The sequence below is a fragment of the Salmo salar genome, chromosome ssa01 (assembly GCF_905237065.1).
Source record: "Salmo salar chromosome ssa01, Ssal_v3.1, whole genome shotgun sequence".
Taxonomy (NCBI): Eukaryota; Metazoa; Chordata; class Actinopteri; order Salmoniformes; family Salmonidae; genus Salmo; species Salmo salar.
In genome coordinates this window covers 61,859,517-61,874,071 of record NC_059442.1, presented here as the reverse complement: position 1 = coordinate 61,874,071, position 14,555 = coordinate 61,859,517, and the positions used below count along the sequence as shown (strand labels likewise).

Sequence of the window (14,555 nt, the reverse complement as noted above, 5' to 3'; positions counted from 1 at the left end):
CGCCTGAAACAGGCAAATTTACCCTCCAAAGCCTGCTCCGAGAGCCAGCAATCAGACAGCCAGAGAAAGTGAGGAGGAGGGGGGGAGAGAGAGGGGGGGAGAGAGACAGACAGACAGAAAATGAGAGAGATAAGACCCTCTAGTGGTGTGGGGGCTGTGCTTTGGCAAAGTGGGTGGGGTTATATCCTGCCTGTTTGGCCCTGTCCGGGGGTATCATCAGATGGGGCCACAGTGTCTCCTGACCCCTCCTGTCTCAGCCTCCAGTATTTATGCTGCAGTAGTTTATGTGTCGGGGGGCTAGGGTCAGTCTGTTATATCTTGAGTATTTCTCCTGTCTTATCCGGTGTCCTGTGTGAATTTAAGTATGCTCTCTCTAATTCTCTCTTTCTTTCTCTCTTTCTTTCTCTCTCTCGGAGGACCTGAGCCCTAGTACCATGCCTCAGGACTACCTGGCATGATGACAACTTGTTGTCCCCAGTCCACCTGGCTGTGCTGCTGCTCCAGTTTCAACTGTTCTGCCTGCGGCTATGGAACACTGACCTGTTCACTGTGATTACTATTATTTGACCATGCTTGTCATTTATGAACATTTGAACATCTTGACCATGTTCTGTTATAATCTCCACCCGGCACAGCCAGAAGAGGACTGGCCACCCCTCATAGCCTGGATCCTCTCTAGGTTTCTTCCTAGGTTTTGGCCATTCTAGGGATGTCACGGGCGTCGTAAGGAGTGGACCAAAATGCAGCGGGTATATTGATCATCTTCTTTACTTTATTACAGAGAAGACACTTAAACAAAACAAACAACGAAAACAGTCCAGTAAGGTGCACAGACTATACTAGGAACAACCACACATAAACACAAGTGAAAAACGAACACACTTAAATATGGCCTCCAATTAGAGACAACAACAACCAGCTGCCTCTAATTGGAGGTAATTGAAAAACACAACATAGAAATAGAAAACTAGAATAAACATAGAAATAGAAAATATAGAACATAAATCAAAAACCCCGAAACACACAAAACAAACACCCCCTGCCACTCCCTGACCAAACTACAATAACAAATAACCCCTTTTACTGGTCAGGACGTGACAAGGGAGTTTGTCCTTGCCACCGTGCTTCTACACCTGCATTGCTTGCTGATTGGGGTTTTAGGCTGGGTTTCTGTACAGCACTTTGATATATCAGCTGATGTAAGAAGGGCTATATAAATAAATACATTTGATTTGAAATTTGATCATTTGTGCATCATGTTGTCTTTTTCTCACTTTTTGATAAGAACGGAATTCCTTGTTTAGACACTAAATATAAAAGTCTGATTTGAGGCTAATAAAGCAATGGATGTTTTATGTCAAGAAGTTGTTTTAGAACTTAAAAAATAAGATCCTGTCAAGATATCAGCGAAGGTTTTACCAAACACTCACAGGAACTTTAACAGATATCACATGAAAGGTGGTTTGGAGATAATCATATCTTTTTTGTATTTTGTTCTTGAAATTTGCTCTTCATTTGGATGAGTTGTTATTGAATTTGAATGAAAATTCAAATGAAGCTTTATTAAAATGAAAATGTGTGCTACATCAGCAGCATTGAGTCACAGATAGAAGGAGCCAGATGTCTCAGAGGATGTATAAATCTGAAGCATCCGTTTTGAACTTCCACTCGCCACCCAATATTCTGATGACAGCAAGTCCAGTGGCGAGAAGTGGGAGAATATGGAGCTACAGTAGTTGAAACTTGTCCGACATTCAGCACATTTTCTCATTGAAGAAACATTTCAACTCAATGCAGTTTTCTGTTTCCAAAACTGGAATCTGTTACAAACAAAGTTTTGTAGACTTGAACCTTTGCCAAAGTTGCGTTGTTTAGAATGAGTTGAGTTGTTGCACACGGGCACTTCACAAATAAGGCATTTCCTAACGGAAATATGCAAATACATGCTAAAACGCGCCAATAGGATCTTGCTAGCTTGTGCTTGGCTCTGCCCACCTCTTTGTTTGTTCTGTTCACTATGCTTCATTTGCTGCCACAGGAAACGACGCTGATGAGTTATCTTGGGAAAGTTACCAGTATCTTTGGTTGACTGTTGCTTTTATGTGAGTCTTATGTGAGTCTTTATGTGAAATGCCATCAACCCCAACTATGCCCAGCATTTATGACATTTAAGGGGTTGGGGTTATGCATTCTATGTGTGGTCACCCCACGTCTACCCCTCCCATAGTCAAATAGGTCAGAGAGGGAGAGAGACAGGGAACTTCAAAGCAGTGAAAAATCATGCACACACTCACTAATGTGGTCCCAAGATGCAGCTATTCCAGCCCGACCCAGGAGCTTTGATGTTGCAGCTGATCGACCATTGTTAAAAAGGAGCCATCAGTAGATATGAGAGGATGGTTCTCTCTCAGGGTTATAAACTATGAGCCTGAGCAGGACACACACACCAACCCAACACTACGATAACCACTATGAGTTTACGTCTTTGTAAGCATCTCCAGTGTGTTACTTAGTCTAGTTTATAATTTAAATATGATTTATATAGAAATCATAACCTAAGGATATTTCACAATGTAGGGTGTATCAAAAAAAAGGTTTAGTTTTGTTAGAATTCAAAGCTTATCATGACATCACTGAGAGGGAAATGCAGTCCAAAACAAAGTGAGAGAAGCAGACAGAGAGATGACTGAGTGTGAGAAGTACATGGCTCAACAGCTCAACAGCAGCAGTGACCGCTCTGCTCCTCTTGCACTCTTCACTCTGAGGGGGTTGGGGCAGGCCTGGCAGACTGCATCTCGCATGACCTAAAGTGAGTAGGCCAGAGGTACCTCCAGGCCTGAGGCCTCCATCTCAGCAGAGCAGCCCGGCTCTCCCCACACTTCACTTCTCCTCGCTGGGCAAGTCAGGGAGCCGCTGGGGCGTGGGCTCTGGAGCTCCGGAGCTGTACCCACACACCCCTGGGAGGTGAGGGGAGGTGACCCCGCCTGGCTCCAACTGTCAGCTAGCCAGCAGAGCAGAGGAGAGGAGAGGAGAGGAGAGGAGAGGAGAGGAGAGGAGAGGAGAGGAGAGGAGAGGAGAGGAGACACAAAGCCAGAAAGAAGAGGAGAGGAAAGACAGAGCCAGTGAGGAGAGGGAGGAAAGGATGACAAGGGGTTAGGTGTGAGGTGTCAAGGGACACGTTTGTCCGGCAGATTGGTAGGAAGTGTGTTTGCTGCATGGGGAGCAGTTCCAGTCAGACCATACTGCTCAGATTTATCTCCCCTCTTTCTCTCTCTGTGACTCATGTTTTTTTCTGTTTTCTCACAGTAAACACATACACACTCACACTCTCTCTCACACACACACACATTCTGAATATAGAAAGTCCATTCCAGTTGATCAAATGCTGTGACATCCTTACGTCAGCAGCTCTTCTCACCAATCATGTATGAGTCACAACAAACAGGAAGGGTCTCAATCCACAGATCACAGGACTCATGAAAAACAATATTACTGATATGTCAAGTCAAGTCAAAATGTATTTAAAATGCATTTCATACATTTTTATTAATTACTTAATAAAATGTGATGTTCACTGTCTCTCACATCTAGTCCTGCGCCCTTCCTCTGGCACTTGACGTCACCGGTCTACTGTTTATTTATTTTTTATTTATTAAACCTGTATTTTACTCGGAAAGTCAATTAAGAACAAGTTCTTATTTTACAATGACGGCCTACCTCCGGTCCTGGCAACCCACATTGCCCACACATGGCAACCATCATTGCGACACCTGCTCCCCATCTTTAAGCACACCTGGACTTCATCACCACCCTGATTACTCTCCCTTCATATAGCCCTCACCAACCTCAGTCATCAGGCAGTATTGGTTCTGCTTGTGTTGCTTGTGTTGCAATGATCGATGATAAATGTTTGTTATTATTAAACTTACCACATGCTTCCTGACTCCCTGTGTCTACGTTACAATGTCAAAGCAATACTGTCACTAAAATGTACTTTGTCCAAAGGCAAGGTGTAGTAAGTCAGAGGATGAATGAAGGCAGATAAACACGTATGCATTCCTTTCCCCTCAATAACATGCAAACTCTTTCCCACATACAATGCTTTGCAAAAGTATTCAGACCCCTTTGAGTTCTAACAAAGTGGGATTAAAATTCTCTCTCTATATATATTTACATATAAATAAAAACTGCATAACTAAACTAGATGGGAACTTTACAAGTAAAGATGTGGGGCTTGCTAAATGTCTTTAAAATTATTTGTGGTAGTGGAAGAAGTTTAAAAAGTTGTACATTAGTTATATTATTTGAAGAGTGAAATAATTTCAAATGCCAATCCCTAGTCAGTGGTGGTCAATAGTTTTGGTCAGTAGTTGTGGTCAGTAGTATTGGTCAGTAATTGTGTGGTTCAGTAGTTGTGGGCAGTAGTTGTCTGGTTGTGGTCAGTAGTTGTGGTCACTAGTTGTGTGGTTGTGGTCAGTAGTTGTGTGGTCAGTAGTTGTATGGTTGTGGTCAGAAGTTTAGGTCAGTGGTTTTGTGGTCAGTAGTTGAGTTGTGGTTCAATAGTTGTGTGGTTGTGGTCAGGAGTTGTGTTCAGTAGTTGTGCTCAGTAATTTTGGTGTCTAGTTGTGTTGTTGTAGGCAGTAGTTGTTGTCAGTAGTTGTGTGGTCAGTAGTTGTTTGGTTGTTGTGTCATTGTGTTCAGTATTTCTGGTCAACAATCGTGTGGTTGTGGTCTTTAGTTGTCTGGTTCTGTAGTTGTGTGGTTCAGTAGTTGTGTGGTTATGGTAAGTACTACTGGTCAGTAGTTGTCAGTAGTTTTGTGGTCAGTAGTTGTGGTTCAGTAGTTGTGTGGTTGTGGTCAGGATTTTGTTCAGAAGTTGTGGTCAGTAGTTGTGGCCAGTAGTTGTGGTCTGTAGTTGTGTTGTTGTGGTCAGTAGCTGTGTGGTCAGTAGTTGTGGTTCAGTAGTTGTGTGGTTGTGGTCTGTAGTTGTGGCCAGTAGTTACATGATCTATATGTGTTTTGTGGTCAGTAGTTGTGTGGTCAGTAGTTTGTTGGTTGTGGTCATTAGTTGTGTGGTTGTGGTCAGTAATTGTGGTTAGTAGTTGAGGTCATTAGTTGTGTGTTTCAGTAGTTGTGTGGCCAGTAGTTGTGTGGTTGGGGTCAGTAGTTTTAGTCAGTGGTGGTCAGTCGTTTTGTGGTCAGTCGTTATGGTCTGTCGTTTTGTTGTTGAGGTACAGATGTTGTGTGCTTGTTATCAGGAGTTGAGTTCAGTAGTTTATTGGTTGTGGTCAATTAATTCTGGTCAGCAGTTGTGGTCATTAGTTGTTTGTTTTTCTAATTGTGTGGTCAGTAGTTGTGGTTCAGTAGTTGTGTGGTTGTGGTCAGGAGGTGTGGTCAGTAGTTGTGGTCAGTAATTCTGGTGTCTAGTTGTCTGGTTGTGGGCAGTAGCTGGTTGGTTGTTACGTAATTTTGTTCAGTATTTCTGGTCAGCAATTGTGTGGTTGTGGTCATTAGTTGTCTGGTTCTGTAATTGTGTGATTCAGTAGTTGTGGTCAGTAGTTGTTTGGTTGTGGTCAGTAGTTCTGGTCTGTAGTGGTCAGTAGTTGTGGTTCAGAAGTTGTGGTCAGTAGCTATCAGTAGTTATGGTCTGTAGTTGTGTTGTTGTGGTCAGCAGCTGTGTGGTTGGTAGTTGTTGTTCAGCAGTTGTAAGGTTGTGGTCAGTAGTTGTTTGGTCAGTAGTTGGTTGGTTGTGGTCAGTAGTTGTGTGGTTCAGTATTTGTGCATCAGTATTTGCGTGGTTGTGGTCAGGATTTTGTGCAGAAGTTGTGGTCAGTAGTTGTGGTCAATAGTTATGGTCTGTAGTTGTGTTGTTGTGGTCAGTAATTGTGGTCAGTAGTTGTGTGGCTGTGGTCAGTAGTTGTGTGGTTCAGTAGTTATGTTGTAAATAGTTGTGTGGTTGTGGTCAGTAGTTTTGTGCACTTATAGAAAAAAACGGTTCTGGAAAGAGCCAAAACATGCTTGATTTATATATGACACTCCTTAAAACCTCTACAGGATTGGTGTCCGCCTGCGGGACAGTTGAGCTATCGTGCGCTAATGTGTTTAGTATGACGTTGTAAGTAACAAGAACATTTCCTAGGACATAGACATGTCTTACACGGGCAGAAAGCTTAAATTCTTGTTAATCTAATTGCACTGTCCAATTTACAGTAGCTATTACAGTGAAAAAATACCATGCTATTGTTTGAGGAGAGTGCACAACAGAAATACATTTTTATCACGGCAACTGGTTTGATTCATTCACCTGTGAAGGATAATAATATACTTACATTAAGTAATCTTGCTCTGATTTGTCATCCTGAGGGTCCCAGAAATAAAAATGTAGCATAGTTTTGTTTAATAAAATCAATTTGTACATTCAAATGTAGGAACTGGGTTCTACAGTTTGAACCTCTGCTGTGGTTCCATATAGAACCCTATATGAAACCTAAGGGTCCAATATTGAACCAATTTTGGTTCAGTGAAGAAGAAACGCTGGGTTTCTTTTCAAAAAACCCTACAAAAAGGTTCTATATAGAAACGTTTAGGTGTGCCATATATGTTTTACCTTTATTTTAACTAGGCAAGTCAGTTTAGAACAAATTCTTATTCACAATAACAGGGATTTGATCTAGGAAGCTTCTAGTCCAATGCTCTAACCACTAAGCTACCTGCCACCCCAAACATATGAATGAAGCAAGCAACAGAACCCTTTTTGGTTCAATCCAGAACTTTTTTTTGTAAGTGTGTGGTTGTGGTCAGAGTATAAACCACAATTGTTGAGTGTGAAAACTGAACAAAGTGCGATGAGAAGTTATCGGGTGAACCATGAAGCGAGTGCACAGAGAAAGCTTCGCTCTATCAAATTAGAAGGGTAGAGACCGCCCTTCTCTTTACAGAGAAGCAAACTAGCCAGTTGAGTTATTTAGAGCACAGATCCTGATCCTGAGAAGAACGACAAAGCTAGTGAGCATTAGCAATCTTCTCCTTGTCATACCATGTTGTCCAGACAGGGGAAGCATTCGAAATCTTAATGTTAGCTGTCTGACCCGAAACAGATTCACAAAGTGTTTGCCAAGCTATTAAGACGTCTCCATCTGAGTCAAGCATTGCTAAGCAACAGTAGCCTTAGCATGATGGTGGCTGCATCATGGTATGGGTATGCTTGACATCGGCAAATACTGGGGAGTTTTTCAGGATAAAAAGAAACAGGATAGAGCTAAGCACAGACAAAATCCTAGAGGAAAACCTGCTTCATTCTGCTTTACAACAGTAACTGGGAAAGGAATTCAACTTTCAGCAGGACAATAATTGATTCCGACGATGTTTCTAAAATGTATTGACAAAGGGAGCTGACGACTACATTTTAGTTATTGAATTTGAATGACTATTTATTTAAAAAATATATTATAATTCTTCCATTTTGAGGATTTTGTTATATATATATATATATATATATATGTCCTCTATCCATGAAGCTCAGAGTTTTAGCCAATGTAGGATTTGGGCCAAGATTCAACTAAATCTACATAAACGGTACATAAACTACGGAGCTGTGAGGGGAACGGCACCTCCATACCTTCAGGTTCTGATCAGGCCCTACACCCAAACAAGGGCACTGCGTTCATCCACCTCTGGCCTGCTGGCCCCCCTACCTCTGAGGAAGCACAGTTCCCGCTCAGCCCAGTCAAAACTGTTCGCTGCTCTGGCACCCCAATGGTGGAACAAGCTCCCTCACGACGCCAGGACAGCGGAGTCAATCACCCCCTTCCGGAGACACCTGAAACCCCACCTCTTTAAGGAATACCTGGGATAGGATAAAGTAATCCTTCTAACCCCCCCCCATTATTGTAAAGTGGTTGTTCCACTGGATATCATAAGGTGAATGCACCAATTTGTAAGTCGCTCTGGATAAGAGCGTCTGCTAAATGACTTAAATGTAAATGTAAATGTAATAAACAGAGCTCTGTGACGCTGGGAGAGCTCTGGCAGGGGAGCAACTTTCAGGGGGGACATGTCCCCCCCACAATCTGAAATTGAATTTTTGTCCCCTCCAGTTTAATCACTGGAATGTGATACAAAACAGGGCAATTGTGTGCTTTAGGACATTGCGGACGCTTCCGAACGGTCGGTAGGCTGATTTGAGTGTTTATCCTACTGGATAAACAAAACACACCTACTCATTCAAGGGTTTTTCTTTATTTTTACTATTTTCTAAATTCTAGAATAACAGTGAAGACATCAACACTATGAAATAGCACATATGGAGTCATGTAGTAACCAAAAAAGTGTTAAACAAATCAAAATATATTTTTATTTCAGATTCTTCAAAGTAGCCATCCTTTGCCTTGATGACGTCTTTGCACACTCTTAGCATTCTCTCAACCAGCTTCATGAGGTAGTCACCTGGAACGCATTTCAATTAACAGGGGTGTTTTGTTAACCTGTTAGGGCTAGGGGGCAGCATTTGCACGTCTGGATAAAAAAAATGTACCCGATTTAATCTGGTTACTAATCCTACCCAGTAACTAGAATATGCATATACTTATTATATATGGATAGAAAACACTCTAAAGTTTCTAAAACTGTTTGAATGGTGTCTGTGAGTATAACAGAACTCATTTGGCAGGCAAAACCCTGAGACATTTTCTGACAGGAAGTGGATACCTGATGTGTTGTATTACCTTTAAACCTATCCCATTGAAAAGCACAGGGGCTGAGGAATATTTTGGCACTTCCTATTGCTTCCACTAGATGTCACCAGCCTTTACAAAGTGTTTTGAGTCTTCTGGAGGGAGATCTGACCGAACAAGAGCCATGGAACGATGATGTCCCATTAGACACCTGGCGCGCGAGTTCATGTTGGGTACCCTCGTTCCAATACGTTATAAAAGAGTATGCATTCGTCCACCTTGAATATTATTCATGTTCTGGTTAAAAAAGGCCCTAATGATTTATGCTATACAACGTTTGACATGTTTGAACGAACGTAAATATATTTTTTCCCCTCGTTCATGACGAGAAGTCCGGCTGGCTTAGATCATGTGCTAACAAGACGGAGATTTTTGGACATAAATGATGAGCTTTTTTGAACAAAACTACATTCGTTATGGACCTGTGATACCTGGAAGTGACATCTGATGAAGAGAATCAAAGGTAATGGATTATTTACATAGTATTTTCGATTTTAGATCTCCCCAACATGACGTCTAGTCTGTATCGCAACGCGTATTTTTCTGGGCGCAGTGTTCAGATTATTGCAAAGTGTGATTTCCCAGTAAGGTTATTTTTAAATCTGGCAAGTTGATTGCGTTCAAGAGATGTAAATCTATAATTCTTTAAATGACAATATAATATTTTACCAATGTTTTCTAATTTTAATTATTTAATTTGTGACGCTGACTTGACTGCCGGTTATTGGAGGGAAACGATTTCCTCAACATCAATGCCATAGTAAAACGCTGTTTTTGGATATAAATATGAACTTGATAGAACTAAAAATGCATGCATTGTCTAACATAATGTCCTAGGAGTGTCATCTGATGGAGATTGTAAAAGGTTAGTGCATCATTTTAGCTGGTTTTATGGTTTTGGTGACCCTGTCTTTGAATCGACAAAACATTACACACAACTCTTGTAAATGTACTGTCCTAACATACTCTAAATTTATGCTTTCGCCGTAAAACCTTTTTGAAATCGTAAAACGTGGTTAGATTAAGGAGATGTTTATCTTTCAAAGGGTGTAAAATAGTTGTATGTTTGAAAAATTTGAATTTTGACATTTATTTGGATTCAAATTTGCCGCTCTTGAAATGCACCTGCTGTTGATGGAGTGCACCACGGGTGGCACGCTAGCGTCCCACCTAGCCCATAGAGGTTAAAAGTTGATTTGTAGTATTTATTTCCTTCTTAATGCGTTTGAGCCAATCGGTTGTGATGTGACAAGGTCGGGGTGGTATAAAGAAGATAGCCCTATTTGGTAAAATACCAAGTCCATATTATGGCAAGAACAGCTAAAATAAGCAAGGAGAAACGACAGTCCATTTTATTTTAAAACATGAAGGTCAGTCAATACAGAAAATGTCAAGAACTTTGAAAGTTTTTTCAAGTGCAGTCGCAAGAACCATCAAGCGCTATGATGAAACTTGCTCTCATGAGGACCGCCACAGGAAAGGAAGACCCAGAGTTACCTCTGCTGCAGAGCATAAGTTCATTAGAGTTAAAAGCCTCAGAAATTGCAAACCAAATAAATGCTTCACAGAGTTCAACTAACAGACACATCTCAACATCAACTTTCCAGAGGAGACCTCGTGAATCAGGCCTTCATGGTCGTATTGCTGCATAAACAACTACTACAGGACACCAACAGCAAGAAGGTACTTGTTTGGGCCAAGAAAAACAAGCAATGGACATTAGACCGGTGGAAGTCTGATGACTCCAAATTTGAGATTTTTGGTTCCAACTGCTGTGGCTTTGTGAGACGCAGAGTAGGTGAACAGAAGAGAAGGAGGTGTGACGCTGTGGAAGTGCTTGCTGGTGACACTGTCTGTGATTTATTTATAATTCAAGGCACACTTAACCAGCATGGCTACCACAGCATTGTACAGCGATACGCCATCCCATCTGGTTTGCGCTTAGAGGGACTATCATTTGGTTTTCAACAGTACAATGACCAAAGCTCACCTCCAGGCTGTGTAAGGGATATTTGACCAAGAAGGAGAGTGATTGAGTGCTGCATCAGATGACCTGGCATCCACAATCACCCAACCTCAACCCAATTGAAATGGTTTGGGATGAGTTGGACTGCAGAGTGAAGGAAAAGCAGCCAACAAGTGCTCAGCATATGTGGGAACTCCTTCAAGACTGTTGGAAAAGCATTCCAGGTGAAGCTGGTTGAGAGAATGCCAAGAGTGTGCAAAGCTGTCATCGAGGCAAAGGGTGGCTACTTTGAAGAATCTCAAATATAACATGTATTTAGATTTATTTAACAATTTTTTTTGGTTACTACATATTCCATATGTGTTATTTCATAGTTTTGATGTCTTCACTATTATTCTACAATGTAGAAAATAGTAAAAATGAAGAAAAACCCTTGAGTAGGTGTGTCCAAACGTATGACTGGACTGTGTGTATGTATATATATATATATATATTATTATGTCCCCCACACGTCTAAAACCAAAGTTGCGCCCCTGTTGAAAGGTATTTTCCGATTGAGCCAACATTTGCAGATTTTACCATTAATGCGATGTTCGCGAATGTCCTTTAAAAGTTGCTTTGTTGGCTGCCCAGCATGGAGCACTATGAATTAAATCCCGGCACTAGTCTCAGATTGGAGCACTCAGTGAGAGAATAACGCACACACACAGGCTGTGCTAATAAACAATATCCCCTCCTCAGTATCTACTCCTCAGACTATCGTCTGATAAGACATACCTTGGCAGAAAAGAAAAGGCCGCACCACTGGTTTGTGGTGTGTGTGGGTGTGTGGGAGTCACACCGGCCGGCGGCAGCGGTGGTCCATTATTGAGCTGTTGAGAGGTGCAGCGGCTGATAAATTCAAACTCTTTGTGTAATTGTCTCTTGCATCTGAATACAAATCCCTGGCCTTATGATTCATCATATTTATTTGTTTATTTCCTCCAGCAACATCTTTTATTAGTTGTGCACTCAGCGGCTAGATTTAATTTCTGCGGGAGGGAACAACAGCAGAGGTTGATGATTATTATTGCGAATGTAATACTACAGAGGCTGAAATATAATCTATAGAACGTTAAAGTGACAGATTAGAAGGGGAGGAGGGTTCATTTACAAGTGTTAAGACATCACGGCTAATGCCCTGCTACACCAAATGAAAATCAAACGTTTTCTTTTCTCTCTCAGTGCATGTGTGTGTGCAGGCATGTGCACATTTAGGGGTCTACCTGTGTCCAAACACCTGCCCTTTTGCCCCCCCCCACTCGCCAAGTGCCCTTATTGGTGGTACTATAATTATATATTTTTAGTATACAGATTTTTCTTTGTTGTTCTGAATCGTCGTCAAGTTTGCCACCCCAACCTGGGTATTTCTGACTAATGGTAGTAGTAGTAGTAGTAGTAGTAGTAGTAGTATAGGTCCAGTGATAGTAGAAATATGAGTTTTCCAGCAGTTATTGTAGAATACTGTAGTAGCAGTGGCAGTGGTAGTGTTAGTACTAGCAGTCATTGTGCTTACACAAAAAAACTCAATGGTAATTGAGTCTCTTGCTGTTTAGTCTGAACCACATTGAAAATGATGACAATGGACAGATATGAATCATTTACATGTCCATCTTCCATAATGAATGACTAACAATAGGGTTACAAGTAGAAAATATCAAATTAGCTCTAATGATATAATGGCTCATCTCTTTATGGATGACATGTTGAGTCATTTTCCACCCAGTCACATTGCATTGATTTTCATCAGGAGAGAAACTTGATCCCTGCTTTATCCTCTTTAACCGGCTCACTTCCCTATGATGCTCCCAGATATTTATGTCTATTGTCTGATTTCAGTTTGGAGATAATCAGAGCCATGTAAAGGATGAACTATCACTATAAAAGATGGCTGCTTGACAGGAATGGGGATATATATATATATATATATATATATATATATATATATATATATATATAGAGAGAGAGAGAGAGAGAGAGAGAGAGAGAGAGAGAGAGAGAGAGAGAGAGAGAGAGAGAGAGAGAGAGAGAGAGAGAGAGAGAATCTGTGTGACTACGTGCTGACTTTGAAGTCATCGTCCCCCCCCAACAAACACACACGCAGGGAGAGAGGGAGAGAGAGACACTGACCAGGTAAATCAATCTGAAATTAATTTGATGAAATGTCTATGGAACAAAGTAAGGGAATACAAATATCAGTTGATATAAATTGTTCTCTTTTCCAATCTCTCTGTTAGCGTTTCTATGCCGTAGCAACCACGAAAATATTGCCTGAAATACTCCATTGTGTGAATAAAGCCATTGAGAGCAATGGGCAAGACAAATGGCCAGGAATTTTAGACCTAAAAAAGAACTAGCTAGCCGTCAATATACAGATCCGTTTATTTCTATAACAATGGATGTTTACCTTCTGTAAAGTCAGGAATATTATATGGCAGCTTCAATGTTTGACATGATTGTGTTAAAATTCAAGGACAGTCTCACTAGCATTCTCTATAACTGTCTTGGAGACATCAGATACACAGGGAAATATATTAATATTTTAGGCCAGTAGCCTAGCTCCCTGTTCCCTTCCTCCTTTTCACTACTCTGTGAGAACATTCAGCATGTATCAGTGGCACACTGACACCCTATCTGCAATCATCCCCAATATAAATGTGCAATCTGAGTTTATATTTCTTTAACAGCATTGGAGTCTCAATCCTCGACAGAAACATCCCTGAACCAAATCAAATCCCGGGGTCAGCACAGCTTTTGGAGAACTCCCTTAGATAAAGTCTTGTTCCGCAAATCTGCTCAATATATTAGAGTTGATTCGGTGGGGACAGTGTAGATAGAAAATATGATACATTAATCTTGGCTATTTCAATCTCAGAGGCTGGGACTGTAAAATTGGTATGCTGCATATCTAATTTCCTCTCTTTTTTGTCCATCTGATTCATGCTACCCTCAGAGGTGTGGCGCAGTGCTATTGTGGACCCCACGGTGCATTAACAACAGCCTGCATCGCCTATCACATCTGATCTCACTAAATCACACAATATGGGCGAAGGAGAGCATGGGGAGGGAGGGGGAGTCTGAACTGACTGCCAATGTCTGAGACATGACTCACAAACACACACATGTACACTCGCACACACGTGTACGCGTGTGCACACAAGCACGCACGCACGCACCACACACACACACACACACACACACACACATACATTTTGTTGATGTCCACTCCACATCAACCAGTACTGAGGTTTAGAGGCAGGCCAATGTCACAGAGCCAGAGGGGCATCCATTTCACATATTGCAGCCAACACCTCATTTCAATTACGTTCACCGGGAGAAAATATATAAATAAAGAGCTGCTATAATCAGAAATGAGTATGTGAGCCCCACTGTCCCAGAAGAGTGTGGCACACATACTCTTTTGTGCCATTGTCATTTCTATCACTAGAAAGCCATGCAGGCTCTGAGGTCACAGAGCTCAGGCCTCATCAGTGGGGCTAATTTGATTGTGGCGGAACAATGGTAGCATAGCCTAGCCCTGCCCCATAGAGAAGCATACTAATGTCAGTGTAGCCCTGCTGCGCCAAAGTGCATACTAATTACAGCTGCTGCCCTTCATCCTGACCTTGGCAGGTCACTTAGCAGTGTGATCAGTCCCTGACTTCTAATAAAGCCACTTTAACAGGTTGAGCTGGAGGGGCACACAGCTTTTACTCTCTCTCTATCTTCCTTTATCTCTATCTTTTTTTTTCCCGCTCCCTCTCTCTGTCTCTTTTCCTTGCTATTCTTCTTTGTTTAATGTTCTAGCTGTTTTCTCA

General features: G+C 41.5%; 1 long non-coding RNA gene across 1 annotated transcript in view; it reads right to left on the bottom strand.

Moving 5' to 3' along the window:
• Positions 1 to 1,136: 1,136 nt before the first annotated feature.
• The window catches only part of LOC123743478 (uncharacterized), a 56,786-nt gene continuing 43,367 nt past the window's right edge, over positions 1,137 to 14,555 (bottom strand). The window contains exon 3 of the long non-coding RNA XR_006770304.1: positions 1,137 to 3,001. This is a non-coding gene — a long non-coding RNA (uncharacterized lncRNA). The remainder of the gene's footprint in view (positions 3,002 to 14,555) is intronic.